The following is a 20533-nucleotide window of genomic DNA, read 5'->3' on the forward strand; positions in this document are numbered from 1 at the left end:
TAAATAAATCATCAATTATATTATTATTGCATTATATTTTCATCATCTATCATAATCTTGTTTATCACTTTTTAGTTGGTTTTTGTTAACTTTTATACCAATTAAATCCTTTAAGAAGGTACTTACTATTTCACTCAATAAATTTTTGTTATTTTTTCCTATAATAATAATATTATTTGAACTTTTTTATTCCTTTTATTCTATTTATTTCTATTCTTTTTTCAATACTTTATTTTTAACAAACATTTTTAACCATTCCTTTTATTGTGACTTTTCTTGTTACTTTCATTTTATTATCGTTTTCAAATATTTTTTTATTTTTAAATTTCCATTTTATTATATACAACTTTTTTTTCAAAAATAAGAACAATTTTTTTACTTTAATCTCAGTGCACTTTCTTTTCGTCGCAGTTATATATCGTTTAGTGACTCATTTGGCCGACATTCTTAAATTGTTTTGCCTCATTACGAAGTACCCACTTATCACACATTATTTGTAAACATATAATAATATATATTTCTATTTACCTGAAGTTGTTTAAATTACCGCGTTCTTAATGTTTTACAGCCAGTACACCAAACAATCTTATTATTGTAATTCATATCATACATATTTACACACACATTACATAATTTTATTTTATTTACTTTTCAATTTCGCTGATATAACGGCATATTTTGCTTTTGTTTATGACACCAGAAACACCTTTATCTACACTTAAGGCCTTCTTATGCACTTTATCTTTGCGATTTTTGCACAAACTTGTTCACTGCACACATGTACATATGTATTTTTTGCATTTCGCCCCCTTAACGCCGCACACACTTTGTGCGCTTGTGCCGAGAAAGGATCACGCCGCTGTAAAGTTTACACTAAGCACAATTCTAACAAGCCGCTTAAGCCAACACGCCGCAATTGTTGTTGGCAGCTGCGGTTCTTTACACTTATTTTGGTTCTTACACAGAGAAAAATAGTTTTCCAATAAAGACAATTGAATATTTATTTCCACATTTGCAGACTTGCGCTCAAGGAACTTTTCGCGTACTTTAGCGGCGCGCTCCGTAACGGCAACTGTGGAGCGCCAATAGCTTGCCAAACGACCCGACCTGAATGCGGTGCTGCTTGACCATCAGCCAGTCCCCATCGCCGCAGCAACAAGTCGCTCAGCAGTCAATTTTGCTCAGCGCGGACGGCAAGAAAACGTAAGAAAAACAAAAACACTGAAACGCGCACAAGACTTTGGCCATTGGCAGTGCACAAGCAGCCGAACAACAACAACAAGGAATTAAGAAAAAATCACACTCGATCAGCAGAGCAAGAGGAGAGCGCAAAACACACACTCACTAGCACACACTCAGGTGCAACACGCAGACACCGAGCGCTCTTAGCGCACACTGGCGCGCGTTATTTAGCCGGTGCGGCAGTGTTGCATTGAGCCACCAATATACACTTACATTTCACATACGTGTGTGTGCGCGAAGTATTAAAACGTGGACCACGGAGACTTTAGGTGTTACGTTTTGCTAACGAGTTGGTTGATTTGCTGATTTTTGCGCGAGCGCAGGAAAACGTGTTTTCCAACAACAAAAACGCGAAAATTGCACAGAACTTGGGTGAAAAGTGAGCCGCTGAGTGGCGAAAAATTCGCAAGCCCCTCACACGCATGCACCCTCAGCCTAAGCGAGCAAAGTGCTTAGAAAATTTTCGTATTTAAACCGTTAATCCACAGCGCGCACCGAAATTCGTTTTTGCTTTACACGAAATATCCTCTTCCACACCGGGAACCAGTATGCGCGCACATTAACTGATTACACGCACAACAACAAAACCAAAGTAACTGTGAAGGCACTGAAATCATAAAAACGAAAACGGGTGACACTTACGAAACGCGACGCCAAACGGTACGACTCAGACACCGAAGTGCACGAAACACGACTGAACGTAGCGCAAGTGAGTTGCCGGCCATTAGAGCCCTAAGAAATCCCATAAAGTTAGCTGAGTTGGTGCTGAGTGCCTGCGCAACTAAAGGCAGACAGACTTAAATACCTGTTGCTGTATGTGTGAGGTGCTCACCACTTGCTTATAGGCGTATAGTTAAGTGAGAATACTGCCAAGTATCTACAAGATACTCTCACGCTCTCCAAGTAAGCGATAACGTCGCTCTTGAGTCACACTCGAATGTGTAAGAGTGAGTTTTATTTCTATGTGACTGGTTTACGGCGTGACCAAGTGCTAAGTGCTGGGAAGAAACTCAAATCTCGTTTATGCTGTGGCTACTTGTGTACTAGACTGGCTGCAAACATAATATACATATGTACGGATTATTCTACTTTATTTATAATACATATAATTAGTTTATTTAGTTCTTAAAAGTCGCATGCCTTATTAAAATCATATCGTAATATCTCTCAGGAATCATTGTTGTTGGGGTCATGCTCACCTTTCATGCTCAATATGAGTTCTCAACTGGAGTTCAAATTGCATCCTGCTGTAATATACCGGCTTGATTTGCTTGATTAGTTGTCTTACATCAACATTATAAGACTTATTTCAGGCAATCACTTTGAAGTCCTTCTAATATATTCTCAATATCTGGTCTTTTGGATTATTTTTATCAATATTTACTCCTAGTCAAGTCTGCCTCCGTCCCATTATTACCCTGGTCGGTCCCGAAGGACGTTCCCTTCCATCATCAATAAGTATGGTAGATATAAGTTGAGTTGACTCCTTCTTTTGTCTGGCTACCTCTAAACGCATTGCCACATAGGAGCGTCCGCCAATCTTCGCGTTGGCCTCGTGGGTGGAGCTCTGAGTGAGGCCCTAAAACCATGAACAAGGCAGTAATTTAAATAAGGATGAGGAAGAAAGAAGGTCGGAATCGACCTGAATGATACTGGATAGTCTTTCGAGTGGGTGATATCACTACCGGCTGAGCATGGTTTATCGTCGTGCGGAGCGCTATGTTAGGGGTAGCCGATTAGAATCCACCGACAGAAACCAAATAAAGGAACTTTTGCCAAGTTTATGGGTAGCACGGGGTCTCGAGAATAGATCCCTGAGGAAACATGTGATGGCAACTTAAAAGCGCAAACGATGGAAAAACTGAACCAAACGACCATCAAAGTTAAATTTACTTCTCCAGAGTGCAGCTTCTTTCAAATAGCATCATATTACTACATCATCAGACTCGGTTGGCGTGTGCTGATAGTGGAATCACTGTAAACTGTAATATCGATGAGCTAGTACCCCGTTCACAGCGGAGTACATCAGTAAAGTAGAACTTAAAACAACTGCTAAACTGCTTATCCTTGGCAAAGCTCGTCCAGCCGAAATTCTTAATAAACATTATCTAGGGTTCAGGAACGGACGGATGCTCAGAACGCTTTTAGGGAGACGTCAACAATTATGTCCTTGGCATATATGATCGGAGTGGCTGGCCCCAGGGGTCTATCTGTAGTCGATATATATGGAACCACTCTGTAAATGGTCTGCATATGCTGATGACCTTCTTCGTCTAGTTAAAGGCCGTTTACAGATTGAAGTAAAACAGCCAGTGGGCGATTTTTGAAATTGTCCACCATTGGGCGCGGGTAGGAGTGGTGACTTACGAGTGCATTCGGGATGTTGGGTTTGTAGAAGAAAACCCAGATTTCAGATACTGTCTGAGCTTGGGCTACCTAATTGCTGGCGAATGACCTTTGATTGCCTTTCTGCCTCAGAGAAACTTATGTGGAGTCCGCAATGAGAATTGGAAACATGTCATTGCCAAATCTCCAATATATTCGAACATCAGAAACTTTGAGGGAATGGGGATTAGCTGGACAGATGGACATTTAGATGTAAGCTTTGTGATCTCCACTAGTAGGAATGCCGAACAGTTAGGATTAGTAAGTTATTTAGGTGGCGAAGACAACTGGTTTAAAACTTAAGGTTAGTTTTTGTATGATTTATGGGTACTTGGAATGAGAATGAGTAAGTTGGATATACATACATTTTATCAAGTTTTTGACTTACAACACCGCCAAACACAATCACCATTTTCATTAAATAAAAAATTTATTAAATTTCAAAAAATTGCACAGCTCTGTTGCATATTATCTCATGCCGGCTTCATGGTGAAAATTACAAACAAAAAATGAAACGCTGTGGCAACAATAGAACACGTTCACTACCGCTCTTCGCATGCTCGTGTAAGCAAGTAGCTGCACGCTTGTAATTTATAAATTTAAATCGCCGCACACGTATAATTTCATAGGCAGGGGCGTCTGCGCACGCATTTACTAATACGCGATCATAACTCACTGCTTAGTAAGCTACAAAAACTAAAGCAAAAGAAGCGGAGAACAAATCAACCTATTGATTCACCTATTTGGCAAGGGCGCGCATGCGCAGTCACAAACGACAGCCAAATAATTACAACTCAAGGCAGGCAACAGGCAGTCAGTCAGTCAGTGAGTCAAGCCAAGTAATTTGTGCGCGCACGCATGCCTGTACACCCCTGCGCCATAGGGCCAAAGGCAACAGCAAGTGTAAATATAAACAAAACAAAAAGAAACTGTGCGCATACATACACATGTACATGTACAGGCATGTATGTATACATGCAACATGCAGCCTACGAGTGGTAACAACAATAACAACAGCTCAGCTGTAAAAATTTACAACAATGAGGGTACAATTAGGTACATTTGTGTGTGTGCAACAGCCGTGCATAAAAATTCTTCAACTGCAACTTTTTTCCAATCAACATTTCTTTATTTTCTTGCTTTACATTATTGATTTGTTTTTGTTTTTGGTTTTTTTTTTTCTTTGCGTTTTCGTTTGGCGCTGCCACCTTCTCTTATGACATGCTGCAGCCGCGCTCTCACCGTTTTGCGTTTATGCTGTTGTGGCGCTGCTGAGAATAAGTGCTTAAGTGAGCAGCACCCACAGCAACAACAACAAAAACAACTTCTACAACAACAATGCCACTCGCATGACCAGTTAAGCCAACGAGCAAGAATTTATGATATTTTTCTGCATATTTTTCCTGATCTCATTTTTGCTTGCTGCTTTTTGTTGTTGTATTTTACTTTTAATGCTTTTTCTTTATTATTCTTTCAACCTTTTTATGTTTTTATTTTTCCTCTTCTTTGTTTTTTTCAATATTCAAGCATTATTAAGCCTATTTCTCTTACTGCTGCTTCTTCCGTCTCTTGAGTCGAACATGCCACACACGCATACAGCCGCACTTGGCTCCCTTTGTAGCGCAATCTTTCGCTTTTTCTTCTTACTCCTCCATACCTACATCTTTCTCAGGTATTTTTGTCCATTGCTTACCTTTCGCAGTTGGCTTGTCTTCGCCTAGCCTTCTCTACGCCAATCCAACTGTCCGTTCTTGTCCAGTCTGTGTCGCGGCGCGCTCTCTCTTTCACTAATTTTGCCGGTTCTATATGTTGCTCTACACAAATTCTTCTTCGCTGCTGGCGTTGCCACAAAAATTTCGTATTTCTTCTGCCATTGTCTCTACCTTTTCTTTGTCTTTACAGCAATTGTATATCATTCTTATTGGCATAGACTTTTGGGTGCTGATTCTAACTCAACCCACAACTGGCACGGCAGCAGACAGTCGGAAGCACATACTCTCATACTTGTGCTTGCCACACTTACATTCCTTCCAATTAGCTCACGGTCATATTTGCCACTTTTCGCCTTTCCATTGTATTTGGTTTCTTTTATTTTTATTCTTCTTTTGCTTTGCTACAAATTTGTCGCTACTTTGGAGTTTCTTGCGTTTTTCTGCCACACTTCTAATTGCCCATTAGCTATACTTTTCTCCATTTTCAGTCTTTAAAAACATGTTTTCATTTTTCTTCTATGGAAGCACGGCATGTTAAACCCCCATAAGCTCCCTCCTCTTGGCAATATTATTTACTGTTTTCTTCTTTGGCAGACATTCTACATTATTTTGTACTCATTGTCGTTATTATGAAAAGTCGAAATTCAATTAAGAAAAACAGGTATTTTTCTTGAAAGTCACTCTGSACAAATTGTTGTTGTTGTCAGTGTGATTCTTAAGACGGTCTGCTTTTGGTTTTGTTGGCCATTTGGTGTCCAGCTGGAAAAAGAAGTCAGTCGTCTCTCACATAACCCGTTCCAGCCGTGTGTGAGCGCAACTGAGTATGAGCCGATAAGTGCGCTCTGTTGTGAGTGTGTTAGTGTCGAGAACGCAGAAATTTTAGTTGAAATGAGAATGACTGTGCTGAGTGAATCGGTGAGTGTATTCGTTGAGTGAACTTACATTTGAGTACTGAAGGGCTGAGTGGTAATAAACCGAATTTGAGCGCCAACTTATATGAAAAGATGCAAGGCAAGCGATTTGGATTAAATAAAGGTAAATTAAGGAATTTATAGAGTACATCATGCGTCAATTGGTGAGAGCAATGCAACAAGAAATAAAGAATCCGCAGGTATGCTGAATTAGGCTGCCTTTTATATTTTGGGATATAATTGGCAATACTAGTTTTGGAATCAGGAAACGCTCAATTTTATCGTAAAGTTTGATATTTATGATGGAACGTTTTGACATACGAGCGTTGTTTGTGTTGTTTACAGTAACTTAGAATATTCTTCTAAACAAAAATATAATTCCATTTCCGCACGATTATTTTTTACAACTTTTGACGTGGATTAACTCAGAAACAGTGCATTGATGAATTAAATTCAGCTTTTAAGTACATCAAGGACCGGTGTTTATCGATGGCATGACGAATTTCGGGAAGGTCGTCCAAAATCAGTAGCTGTTCCGGAAGCTAATGATGCTGTGCTTACTTTGCAAGATCGTCATGAGACCTATTGTGAGATTTGTATAACTATAGGCATTAGTGGAACTTGAAATAGCATGAACATCTCTCAAAAAAGCCTCGTCTCGATTTGTCGGAAGAAATGTCAATAAAATACTAAAGCGGTGCTTCGAAACATGTCTATGGCATCGTGATAAGTGAAAGTAAACTGCATTCGACTGTGTGAGTGTTTCCAAATGAGACGAATCCAAAAAAAGCTGTTCGCGCACGATACACTTCCATGGACAACCATTCTTTTTTTTTTGTGGAAAAACTAGACATGTCGCAACCATATCACTGGAACAACACAGAAAAGTAAATTCTGACAACTGCACAATCATTTGTTGACCACTCAAAATATCCATTTGATGAGTCATCCTTCGTGCAAGCCCGACTTGGCACCCATTGGCTATTTTCTATTCCCGTTCGTAAAAAAATAAACTTTAAGGTTAACATTTTTCGACCCCTGAAAGGTCAGTTGATGCGTTCAAAAGACATGTTTGGAATATACCTCGATCAGTGTGGTAAAAGTGCTTTGAGAATTGGTTCAAACGCATGCCAAAGTGTATAGATCTTAATGGAGAATATTTTGAAAAACAATAAAGGTATTTTCGATTGTTTGTTTTTGTTCTTGAATTCACAATAGTCGGGTCTACGTAACCGGAATTCAACCTCTTGGGGGCTAGCATTGCCTTGAGCTCACTGACCATATACTAAAGAGGGAATCTCTCGACTGCTTACCTCTGCCAAAAAGTTACTTTATGAATGAGTTGTTTGGTCAAATTGCAGGAGTCCAGTTTCGTAAGCCACTTGGATTAAGATGAGATAGAACCATTTTAACACTTCTATCTCGAATGTTCAGCCTTTGGTAGACCAAACCTCGCGACTCACAAATCTACTTTGTATTGGTAATCTGTTCAAGGCGGTTTGTCGAGAGTTAATATCCAATTGCAGGAGTTCTTGTCCGCCTTCACAAGAGACTGTGTTTAGTAGTCTAAATATGTTTCTACGCCATGTTAGCGGATCAGCCACCTGATCTTAGCTTAGGTAAGCGGAAAGATTTTTGATTTGAGGTACTTTTTGCTACACTACGTTGTCAACCATTGGTTTAAATGGCATACAAAAAGTATGTCTCAACTGCCTTAAACAAATGGTGTCTCAGCTCCATCATATGTAGAGGCTACCGGTAACGACACATAGCCAAAATGCGGAAGTGACAGAAAGATACTACAAATGTCACTAAACCCGTTCAATTAATCTGCGAGCTAAATTTTTGGACAGTATAAGCTTTGTGGAGGCGTCTCATAGAAACAATGATCCAAGAAGTGAGCAGCAAAGAGAGCGATAGAATACTTTTATTACAGAAACAACACACCGCTGGTCCTGATTTAGAAGTAGAAAATGTCTCTTTTGTCATTTATTTTTTAACCTCGAATGTTTTCTAGAAAGAAGTCCAGAGATGTTAAATGTGGAATAGACTATTTAAAAAGCATTTAACTGTTACTAAGCGACTCTTTCACCTTGAAGCACGCGTCGAAAGTTTTGTGTTGACTAGCTATCTAGCTAAGTATTCTCGATATTGGATACAGAAGTCATTAATGATCCGAAAAGCAACCTATACTTTTACCTGATATGTTTTTGTGTTTGTAATCAAAAAACAAGACAATATCGAGTAATATACTGAGAGACAAAAAGGCCTAAAGTCGTAGGTCAGATTTGTCCGACGTGTTCTCGGTTTTATATATACAATATATTAAAAGTCGGTGCCTTAAAAGTGAGTGTCAGTGAGCTTTCGGTTCAACTCAAATATGAGTTTCTACCTTAAGTACAACCTGTTGCTGCTCACTTGTCAACAACTTGTCATTAACGTCAATTTATAGACTTGTACTCACTACAAGACTTTTCAGCTCATTACTCAATTGATCGAATCTTATTTATATACTCTTTTTGTTTGCCACGCTCGCGCTGCTCTCTCTCACAAATTTCACTCATCAATGCAAGCACTCTTTCTCCATAAAGTGAAATGAGCAAACTCTCTGTTGTACTTATTGTATAACGGCAGCAATTGCTCTGCGGCTAAGTGATAACTCGTTATTGAAAAGACATCTTTAAAGTTAACGCTTGTCAACACATTGACGACATTATAATGCAAATGTAATCAAATAAAATTAATTGCCGCATTTCAGCCTTTCGTTTTTCATATTCTTTCTATATTCTTTTTTGTTTCTAACGCGAAAATTTGATAACCAGGTATGCATAAGTATGGTTTTTAATTAAAACATATTCGGCTTAATTTATCGTCAAGAAGATAGTAAGCGCTGTTATAGAATGTTGAGCTTAAAAGGTGAAGAGAATGAAGTGATTTAAATTATTTTTCAGAGTGTTGGAAAATGTTGGTGTCCCAACTTTTTTACTTGATACGAAGTTCTTATATGCGATCATCATTTCCTTGTAAATGCTACCACTAGCAGTTAATAATCTTTTGGCATTTCTTCCTCTCTAATCAACACCCTTTTAACCAACAAGCACTTCAAATTTTAGTCCACTTTCAAGCTGCTTTGCTTTTACTTTTTTCTTGCTGCTCCAACACCACTTGCCTCATTTCTCATGCACCTTTAACCATTTCGAGGAATCAAATCTCAAATAATTGTGTGTATGTATGTATGTATGCATGTGTGCTTACACATAATTTAGCGCCTAAGAACAAGCGCAAAGGACCACCAACGTCGTCGTCGTTATGGCTGGGAGACTGGCATGGTAAAGCGAAACCAATAATCGCTCCATTAATTCCTTACCTACTTTGTTGCTGTTTAAGCAAATGTTGTTTCTCTGCACCAAGCAGAGCCAAGGATGGATTCTATACTTGAATAGTTGATTTTATTTCACGACATAAAATTATGGCAGACTTAGACTGCAATGGCCGTGAAACTTGATAGATCAATATTCACAATGGCAGCTTTAAAATGCTGTAGCGAGTTGAAGCGTTTTAATGCCTTTTAGTGCGTAAGGAGATTCCTTGTTATGTTGATGTAACAGAAGAGATTTGCTGGGAGTTAGAACTTAACTGGCAATTAACTATTTAAATGTGTGCAATTCATTCGAAAAAATATGTTAAATAAGCATATTGAAAATATATTCAAATCACTATCTATATTTTACATGTTTATTTAATTTTCATTGAAATAGAATCTCGGCAAGCGACATTTTTGGCATTGTCTTTAAGCCGGCTTTTGAAAAATTAAATGCCAATTATTCGCATAATACTGTAAAAAAAAAAAATAAAAACAATAAAAAAAACAATCGTTAAGTGACAGAAAAATTACCTAAGTTTTTATTTGAATATTCGAAAATAATTTTGCAATATTAGCGGCCCAGATTTGTTTTGGGATTTTCAGACAAAAATTGGGGGTTCGACACTTAATTATGAAATATTCACATTAGAAAATTTGGGTTGCTTCAATATAAGTGATTTCATGTAAAACATTTTGACATTTCGGGATTTTCATAAAATTCTTTCGGGACCCCGAAAATTCGGGATTTAAAGAAAAAAGAACAAATAAGCTTTTGAAAATTTGTTTGCAATATTCACTAATAATTTAGAAAGAAAATAATTTTGAAACACTAGTGACCATGATTTGTTTCGCGATTTTCAGATAAAAATTCTGGATCGACCACTTTATTATGAAATATTCACATTAGAAAATCTTACTAACTTCAAAATATGTAATTTTGTTTAAAAAAAAAATTTTTATTTTGTGTTTTTCATAACGAGGCTTTTAAGTAACCTAAAACTATATCAGATTGTTTTTAAAAGTTTCGAAATTTTCATAATAAGTTTCAGGGATCCCGAAAAAAATATACCGAAAGTTTTCTGGATTTCTTTTATTAATCTACTTCAGGCAATTCATAGCATTTATAAACTATTTTTTTCATTTACTCATCAAATCATCATCCGGTTAGGAAATAAAAAGTATTTCTAATTTTCATAACTGTTGATTCAGTGGAAAATTTAAAGTTAATTACACGAGTATACCATATAAATTAATTTGAATAGTTTGCTTGTTAAACAACTACATTATTGTTGTAAAAACAATTTTATACAATTTTTCAAATTCCCGAAAATTCGGGATACCGAAATATTATACCAAAGCTTCGGGTTTCAAGTTAGCCATATAAATTTGATATTCGTAATACACTAAACAAACATATATATGTATGTATGTATGTACATATGTATACGATTAATTTAATATATTTCTCAAAGTCCCTAAAATTCAGGAGTCCCAAATATTATACCAAAACTTCTAATTTTAAATCGGCCATATAAATTTGATATTCCTAACACACTACTTAATAATACATATATGATAACTTAATTTGACTTATGAAACACTATTACTGCTATTTAAATTATCTCTAACTGTATTTTAGTGATTTAAAAAACAAAGAACCGAAAATACGTTATATTTGACTTTTTCAAACAATTTAATTAAAATTTTCAAAATCCCGAAAATTCGAGTTCCCGAAATATAGTTCCAAAAATTCGGGATTGGGACTTACGGTATAAATTCGACATTTTCAACCAATTTAATAAAAAAAAATACAATCCCGAAAATTCGGGTTATCGAAATATAGTTCCAAAAGTTCGGGATATAGGTTTGCCGTATAAATTAGGCATTCCACAACTGCCATACGCTTAAAAACTTTATTTACGAACATTACAGGCAGCACTAATGCTTTATATGAATATTTTTGTTAAATTCATAATATTAAAATATAATAAAATAAAAATAAGAAAATGTTTATTTTTACACATGTTTACATATTACACAAATATTATAGGCGCAAAACCACCATTCGAGGTTTAATTTAATAAAGCATGCACGTACATTCTCACTCAAAAAAATATATTTACCTACATATTTACATATTTATGCATGTATGTAGATATGTATAAACATTTTATTTTCATATTTATTTATAACAATTCTCATTTAACGCTTTTAGCCAACACGCATACTTGTATGTTTACTGATTAGCGTCTTGTAACCAGAAATTCATTCACAAACGCTTATTAACCGCTCGAAAATGTTAATTCGCCAATTTTATGAGTGCTATTTCAGCACACACACACACACATGCACACATATCTGTATGATTTGCACGCCATTCAAGCTAACCCTGACACGCTGAGGGCTTAAAGGCGCGTCCAGTTAAATAAGCAAGTAGTTGGCGCGTAAATTCACAAATTAGACTCGCTTGAAAAAGTCGCTCACAAAGCGAATTCAATGGAAGTCTAAACTTTTTTGTTTCAAACTAAATTGAAATGTGTTGTTCGCTGTTTCATCGGCGGCTTTTTGTCATGTTAATCTTGCGCTATCCAACTATTTATTATTACTTAACATACAATACGTTTTTAGACATTGATCTTGACTTTGCCTTTATGGGGCTAAAATAGATCTCGTGTCAAAGAGAATTCTTGGCATGCGCTCTAATCGGTCAAGACGAGAATGTGTGTGAAAATCGTGAATAAATTAACATATGTCGCATGACAGAGGAACATATGTATTTTGCCACATATATTTGTATATAAAGATATATGTATATGTGTAGTTCATAGTACATAGTATATAGAAGTGGTGTAATTGCCGAACTCAGAGGTGAGTGACTGAGGCGCTGAGTTGTCGTTTCGATAAACTCGCTTACAAGCTTTTGCGCCGGCTATATAAACCCATACAGTCACACATACAGGTGCAAAATGATCGAACTGACCGTTAGCAGCACCAATTCATATTTTAATTAATAGATTTATCGTTTGTTTATAATTAAGTTGAGGCCAATACATATTATTTGAGCATCATTAGCAGTCAACTAAAGTCATAATCATAATTAAAATTGTCGAACGCGGCTCAGCGAGTTCAGCCAGTGTCATGAGTCGAACTCATAGCACTCTACATTTCCATTTATGTATATAGAACCTTTGTACATAAGCAAAACACTGGCTTTGTAGGCAAGCAGTGCTTTGGCGCAAAGCAAGTTCGTTGCTTAAGTCTTTTGTTTGCTTCGCTCAAACGCTACTTTTACTGAATTTACATTTAACTTTAAAGCTTCGCCGACTTTTCAACACCATAATTTATTGTTTTCATATTCTCGTTCCGTAAAGAACTTAAAAAAATCAAAAAAAAATATATATATGAAAAAGTAAAAAATAATAAAAAGGAATAAAAATAAACTTTTTATGTAATCAGCTTTTATTGTTTTCTGTTCTTTATAAAGTAATTTTGACATAAAAACTTATATGAGCCCATTATTATATATGTATATTATATACACACATACATATATACATAGCAAGTATTAAATACCCGTGCATATTTTGTGCTTTACATTACTACAATGTTTCTCTCAAATTTTATTTAATGGGTCAGCAGGTCAACCTGAAGTCTTTTTGGTGTTCCGCAAAGCACACCAAATGTACAAAAAATTATTTTCAAGTGAATTTTCATTAAAGGTGATTAATGCCTCTTTACTTTTCTACGCATCTCAATAAAAAATTAGTTTTTTTCCATTTCTCAACAATTTTGCAATTTTTTTAACTGAATTGAGCTTCACTTATATGCAATTTGTGCATATAAATTAGACAAGGTTTGAAAATATATTCTACCAGCTGATAAAATTTGACCCGGACTGAGAAAAAATTACAAATTTAATTATATAAATAAAAAATTTTATTATTGCCTTCAAAATAAACTCCTTTTGGGCCAATAAAAGCCCGCAATCTTTTTGGAAACTACTATTGAACTACCTCTTTGCAAAAGAATCGAGTCTTTTAGTACGAGTCCAGCAGTTATACGATTCGTACCCAAAATGTGACAAGTCGACCCGTAAAGGATTTAACACCTCACCGGTCAATGGAACTTCATACGAATTTTATATTAAATTGAACTATTATATTATCATTTAGGATTGAAAAATTACCTTTCTCAGCCTACTCAAATGATTTTGACAAATTTGCCTGTAAAATATTACCCTTATGACTCTCTGTTCGAAAATTGAACAGGTTTAGCCACTGCTACTTTCATTTGAACTCAGTCAACTTCTTTTGTTACATAAATCAATCACTCAAAATATTACATAAATAAGACACCTTATATATGACAATTTTGATATAAAAATAGTTGAAATAGATCCACAACTGTTACTAAACTCCAAACGCCGCTTAAGGAAGACTTCATACCAAATATATATCTAACTGTCTAGGCGTCTCAAAGAAATTAAGGGGATATGATGACAATATGTTTTGGTGAAAAAAAGATAACACCGTGATCAACCTGTTCCTAGCACTCATACTTGCATTAGGCTGCTCAGGGAAGTATTGGCCCAATTTAAGTCATTTTTGAATCACATATTTACTATTGTCAGGAAATAACTCTCTCTCCCAATTTCTTTTCGGTCAAACTTTAAGTATAGCACCTACGCACCTTGAACATATATCTGATGTAACGATTTCCCTTACTCAAATTAACTGTATACCTTATATACTCGTATAAGTTAATAAAGGAGAAATCTAAAGGAAGAATTAACTTCGTCCAATTAAGAAAATCTGGCTGGGTGCAATCGAACATTTTATACATTTTATTAATGTTCGGAAATCCTAATATTAGTTATATAGTGGATAGACCAAGACTTAGCTCAAATTTATCTCTTTTAGGCGCAATGATACACTGTTAATAGTAAAGCAAACTGTCTTATTTTCATTGGGATAACTCACAAATTGGCTGATATACAAGTATGCGGAAGTTCGAACATTTTTGTGTTAAGTATATGGGCTTTAGGGGAAGTATTGCTTCAATTCAACTAATTTTCGATATGTAGACATATAATAATAAGAGAAGGATTATCCCTCAATTTCAATTATATATCTCTTGCGTTGACCGACCTTCACCTATAGATATCAGGGTCCAAAGATTCGGCAGCTGAGGCCTTGACCATTTTTGTTGGAATTAAACAATTTTTAGACATAAATAAAAACATTATTCGTTCACAGTTTTATCTCGTTACATTAACTGCTTTTTGTTTTGTGTACTTCGAAGTGAAAGAATCAATAGAAATTTCAAATGGTGATATATAGGAAGTAGACGTGCTTGTTGTCCAATTTGGTCTATTTTTACACTGTGACAAAATAGTGTCAGAATAATGCCATGTACTAATGTGTCGAAATCGGTTAGTTGCATTCCGACATACGGAATTTCACCAAAAAGTAGGCGGTGCCACGTCCATCGTCAAAATTTCACACCGGGTCCTATAAAGTTCTCCTTTACGATCTCGGTGGTAAAATTTATCTGGCATATTTAGTTATTGATTTTTCGCGCTTTTAATAGTTTTTAACAGTACCGTTACATTCCCATTTACCCATTTTAACACTGAAACCCGCATACCAAGTTTCATCAAGTTATCTCAAGTTACAGCTTGCACGTGCGGACGGACGAGCGACAGACAGTCAGCCGGATTTCAACTTTTCTCGTCATCCTGATCATTTATATATGTATATATATAAATTGCGATTAGTTTTAGGTGATACGTACAATCATCAGGTGAACAAAACTACATATAATACTCTGTAGTAACAGGTTGCAAGAATATAAAAATATGTGCTTAAGGATGAAAAGGTGGACCTGATTAAACGAAGAGACAACTTTTTAGAAAGCTGTAACTCAAAAACTATTTCAGATATCAATTTATAATTTTAGCATAATTTAATTTTTAAAGATATTTTAACGAAATATGAAAGAGAAATATATCGTTTTTTTAATTGCGCACTAGGTGTGCCCATTAAGGAATCTCGCCAACTGAAACGAACATTAACGACAAAGTGCCAGTTAATATTTTTCGAGCAGACTTATAGGCCAATATTCAATTGGCGGCTAAATAAAATATGAATGTATTTAAATTAATTTAGTTATTTTATTTTATTTTTCTTCCGTAATTAAGTTTTCAAACAAACGATCTATCATATTAACAAACAAAAAATCAAAATAAACAAATATCTATCGACATACTTATGTATTTATTTCTATAATTATTTCCAAACACATACATACACTTTATAAATAAACACACATCAACATAAATATTGTGTTTATTGAACAGCAAAAGTTTACAACCAAATGACTAACACTCCCGAACTGGACCAATAAGCGCGACAAAAAATGCCGCAAACTTGACGGCTCCACTCCTAAGCACAAAAACGGACCAGCTCAAGCTCAATTCAACCTGGCTGCGCATAGCAATGAAAACAATGATTGATAGTCCAATCACATAAGCGCACATAATGCTATACTTACCATACATACATACAAACATACATATATTACACATACAAACATAATTACACACAGAGTCTCATAGTATCCAGCTTATAGACAAAACAGCCACAGTCAACAATTCATGGCTGATTGTGGTCATATATTACTATGAGTATTGTTTATGTTGTTGTTGTTGGATGCCCAAATGCGGCTGTTCGCCTGTGCGCTGGACGACGTGGCAGCTGACTGCTAAACTTGTTCACGCACCCAACTTTACGAGCAATGCGAAAATTCTTGCGAACAACAATTGAACAAAGTAAATATGAAGAAAAAAGAAAAAAAGTAAATGAAATTAACAAAAAATTAAATCAAAACCGTAACAAGTGGTTCGTGATAATGGAAACGCGTTTAGTTAGGAAACAACAAAAGTGGCGTATATTTATACATACTTACAACTATATAAGAGGCAGCAGAGCAGAGTATGAAACACATTTAAAAAACAGATACAAATTAATAAAAATTAAAAAAAAGTTTAGAAATCATTTGAAATATAAAAAAGAAAATATTTCTACTTACACATGTACTACCATTATACATAATGGATTATACATAATGCAGCGCGAAAATTGTTAATAAGTGCGACTTTGAAATATTTGTGGCAGCACTTTTTGTTGCCTTTGCTTTGCTTTGCCTTTACAAAAACGACAACAATAACGTTGCAGATCGCGCCTTACTTTGCAAAGCTTTAATTTCACGCAATCATATGTTATATGTTTTGTTGTTGTTAACCATAATTTTATTACTATTTTTTCAAAGTAAATTATTATAAAAAAAATTTTGCACTTTTGATTCACGATAAATTTTTTGCGAGGTCTTCGGGTCTTTTTACATTATTTTACCTTAGCAATGTGTTGCACATAGTATTATTGAATTGTTCAGACAACTTTTATTTGCAATTATTGATTTTGGAATGTCTAAGTTTTCGCCCTTGACCATACACTAACAACTCATCGTTTGACCCTCAGACTATACAACGAAATTTTACAAATTTTGTTATTAACCACCAAAAGTGGTGTACGGCTGTCATTTGAAAACGTGACTGTTATTGGTAAACACATGCATTGTCTATATGACGTTCTGGACATGAGCAGGACAAGGAAAGTTAAAGAGCGATAGAACGCTCAGAAAATATGCAAAGTTTCTACTGGCACTCGTTAGAAACGCCTGTAGGAACATGATAGAAGTACTGACTGGGCACAATCTGGTGGCAGAAAAGAAGTTACAAATCGAGAAGACTGCAAGAAATATCATGAGAAAGGAACGAGGGAAACAATGGAGCTTTTCTTGTGTATTTGTGGTATTTGCGGTATGAGACACTGGAAGATATTTCCTTACTTGCCACGGAAGCTTTTGAAATTCGTGTTAAACGCTGATGGCCGAAAGGATGGCTACTCTTCATGGACTAAGTGGCGGTACTCCATTTGATATAAAGATCAGACATTCCATTGCCCTACCATGAAGAATTAAGAATACTCGTCTGAATAACAACAAAGCCCGGGGGCCGATGGATTGCCGGCCGAGCTATTCAAACACAGCGACGAAGAACTGTTAAGGAGCATGCATCAGCTTCTTTGTAGAATATGGTCGGACGAAAGCATGCCCGACGATTGAAATTTAAGTGTGCTCTGAATAACCAACAAAAAGGGAGATCCCACAATCTGCGCCAACTACCCTGGGATAAACCTGCTATCGGTGTGGCTTTAGACCTGGCAAATAAACAACCGACCAGATATTCACCATGCGCCAAATCTTGAAAAAGACCTGTGAAAGAAAGATCGACACACACCACCTTTTCGTCTATTTGAAAGGTGTTTTTGACCGCACAAAAAGAAGCTGCCTTTATACCGCGATGGCTGACTCTGGTATCACAGCAAAACTAATAAGGTTGTGTAAACTTACATTGAGCAGTACCACAAGCTCCGTCAGTGTAGGGAAGCACCTCTCCGAATCGTTCGATACCAAACGAGATTTTAGACAAGGCGACTCCCTGTCATGCGACTTCTTCAATCTACTCCTGGAGTAAATAATCGAGCTGCAGAKCTGAATAGAGAAGGAAAATGTAATGGATGGATGGAAGTGGATTAGCGTTCTTCGGTTTAACTTTATGTAGTAAACAGTATATAGGCTAAATTTAAGATTAAAAAAAGAAACAAAATTAGATTACCGCAGTATGATTTAGTTTCACTGAAGAAAATCGGTCTATGGCTTCGTCAAAATCCATTTCGATTATAGAACTATTTGGGAATTTATAATAACATTTTTTAGTTCTTACTACTGGACAATTGAAAAGTCCCCGCGCCTGGTACATAGATGGCGCTACTAAAATCCGATTCATACTATTTTCAGTTAGTCCCAATCTTCAAAAAGCGCGTGTATAAATTCGGAAGCTATCGGATCATTATTATGTGAATTACATCACTTTGAGTAAAGCAAATTTTTTTATTGTGAAAAATGAGATAACAACGAGTTTCGCGTGTTTATGAAATATTGCTTTTTGAAGGAGGAAAATACAGTTCGAGCAAAAACATGGCTTGATGGCGAGTTTCTGGACACTGCTCCAAGAAATCAACTGTCAAGGATTTTTATGATACGTTTAGACGTGGTACTTTCCAAAGAGGTTGCTACCGACGAAAACAACAAAAAATTCCACAAAATTACTTTGAATGAATGTAAAGTGAAGTTGTTCGAGATAGTGGGAACTCTAAAGATATCAGCTGAACGCGTACATCACATGATTCACGAATATTTGGGTTTGAAAAAGCTCTGCATAAAGTGTGTGCCACGCAAGCTCACTTTTGACCAAAAGCACCGACGAGTTGATAATTCGGAGCAGTATTTGTTGATTTTCGAGCGTAATAATTCTGAGTTTTCCAGGAAATTTGTGACAATGGACCACTTCACTCTGAAGTCCAATCGACAACCATCCAAGTGGACTGAAACCGCTCCATAGCGTGGGAAACTGACTTCTTGGAACATTTTTAGTAAGATATCATGTAAACTTGTATCATTTCACTTATTATTTACTAAGTTAAGTTTAAAAACCTAAATTGTATAACCTTACCGCTCTTGATTAAAAAATTGCTCATACGCAGCGTGGACCCTTATTTATCTTTAATTTGGAACAAATAACAAAAAATAAATAATAAATGCGCAAATAGCTATTAGACTCATCAAATCTGAGTTTCTAAATGAACATAACGATGTCTGAATATTGGGAAATCTTCATAAGCTTTGATTTTATAGCGGATCTTTTGGATCATGAAGTCGCCAAACCAAACTCTGGCGGTAGTAGCCATTGGAAGAGGGGGGCAGTGAACCGTTTTACGGAAGAGCCAAAGCTTGGGAGGAAGGTTGGTAGAGAGTAATATTGTCAGGAACTCTCTATAAAACTTTAGTTTCAGACTTCCCGACTAATGTATTGTTTTTTAAGCCGCGTTTGTTGTCATTGAGGTAGTATGAGATTTACTGCTCCGGCGTGCAGTCTTCTTCAGACTATTGACTATCGACTCTAATATCAGTGAGGCGATACTACCCTTGAGCTCACTAACCATGTGTTCAGGGCTGGTTAAGGAATGTCAAACCTTGCTATCAAAGGCATCGTCAGGTTATAGCTGAGTCGCTGAGAACTATAAAGCTGACATACTGACATAGAACGCGTAGCTGTTCCCCTTTCTTTGTATGCTCTACTACTAGATTGGTAGACTTTGTAGAAACTTGGGCAGTACTGGGAACATCGGTCCTTGCACTTTACCTAGAGACTTTTTCCGAAGAATGGACAGAAGAGATGTAGTGAGCTCTTTGTCTCAGTAGGACTAGTCTCTCCATAGTTGTGTTGCTTTTAACAGGTCTTTTCGGTTAAGAATATTACCGGACGCCAACTGCAGAAGCTCTACGGAAGAAGACGAGGTGAAATAATCTCAACACTTCCTTCTGGAGTAGCCCGAGTTTGCGAGATTAAGCCATAAACACTTGGGAGATCACACTTTCAGATTTCCCACGTAAGTGGTGGGAATAGAAATTAAATGGCTTTTGTTTACTTATAAGTTCGATTTCAGCTTCAAAAAGGGGACTTCACGTAATGGTACAAGTGTAATCTCTGAATCAGCACGACCCTAAACTAACCAAACATTTTTCGAACCGGTTAAGTTTAAGCTGTACTATAAGACCGAAGGCAAAATCGGAACCAAGAGTAGAACAATAAGCCGTGATTTCTTAGCCAGCGGATAGTGATTACTTCAGCTCAAGAATACAGATCCAGACTTCAAGACTGTATGTAACAGTCCGAAGTATTTTTTAAGGAAAATATATTTATACATGAATTTATGAATATTTGAGCCACTTTTTTC

General features: G+C 36.2%; 1 long non-coding RNA gene across 1 annotated transcript in view; it reads right to left on the bottom strand.

Annotated features, from left to right (window-relative positions):
- LOC108978968 overlaps positions 1 to 1055 on the bottom strand; it is a 36334-nt gene extending 35279 nt beyond the window's left edge. The window contains exon 1 of the long non-coding RNA XR_001994146.1: positions 529 to 1055. This is a non-coding gene — a long non-coding RNA (uncharacterized LOC108978968). The remainder of the gene's footprint in view (positions 1 to 528) is intronic.
- Positions 1056 to 20533: the final 19478 nt, after the last annotated feature.

The sequence above is a fragment of the Bactrocera latifrons genome, unplaced genomic scaffold (assembly GCF_001853355.1).
Source record: "Bactrocera latifrons isolate USDA-ARS-PBARC rearing strain unplaced genomic scaffold, ASM185335v1 scaffold_13, whole genome shotgun sequence".
NCBI lineage: Eukaryota > Metazoa > Arthropoda > Insecta > Diptera > Tephritidae > Bactrocera > Bactrocera latifrons.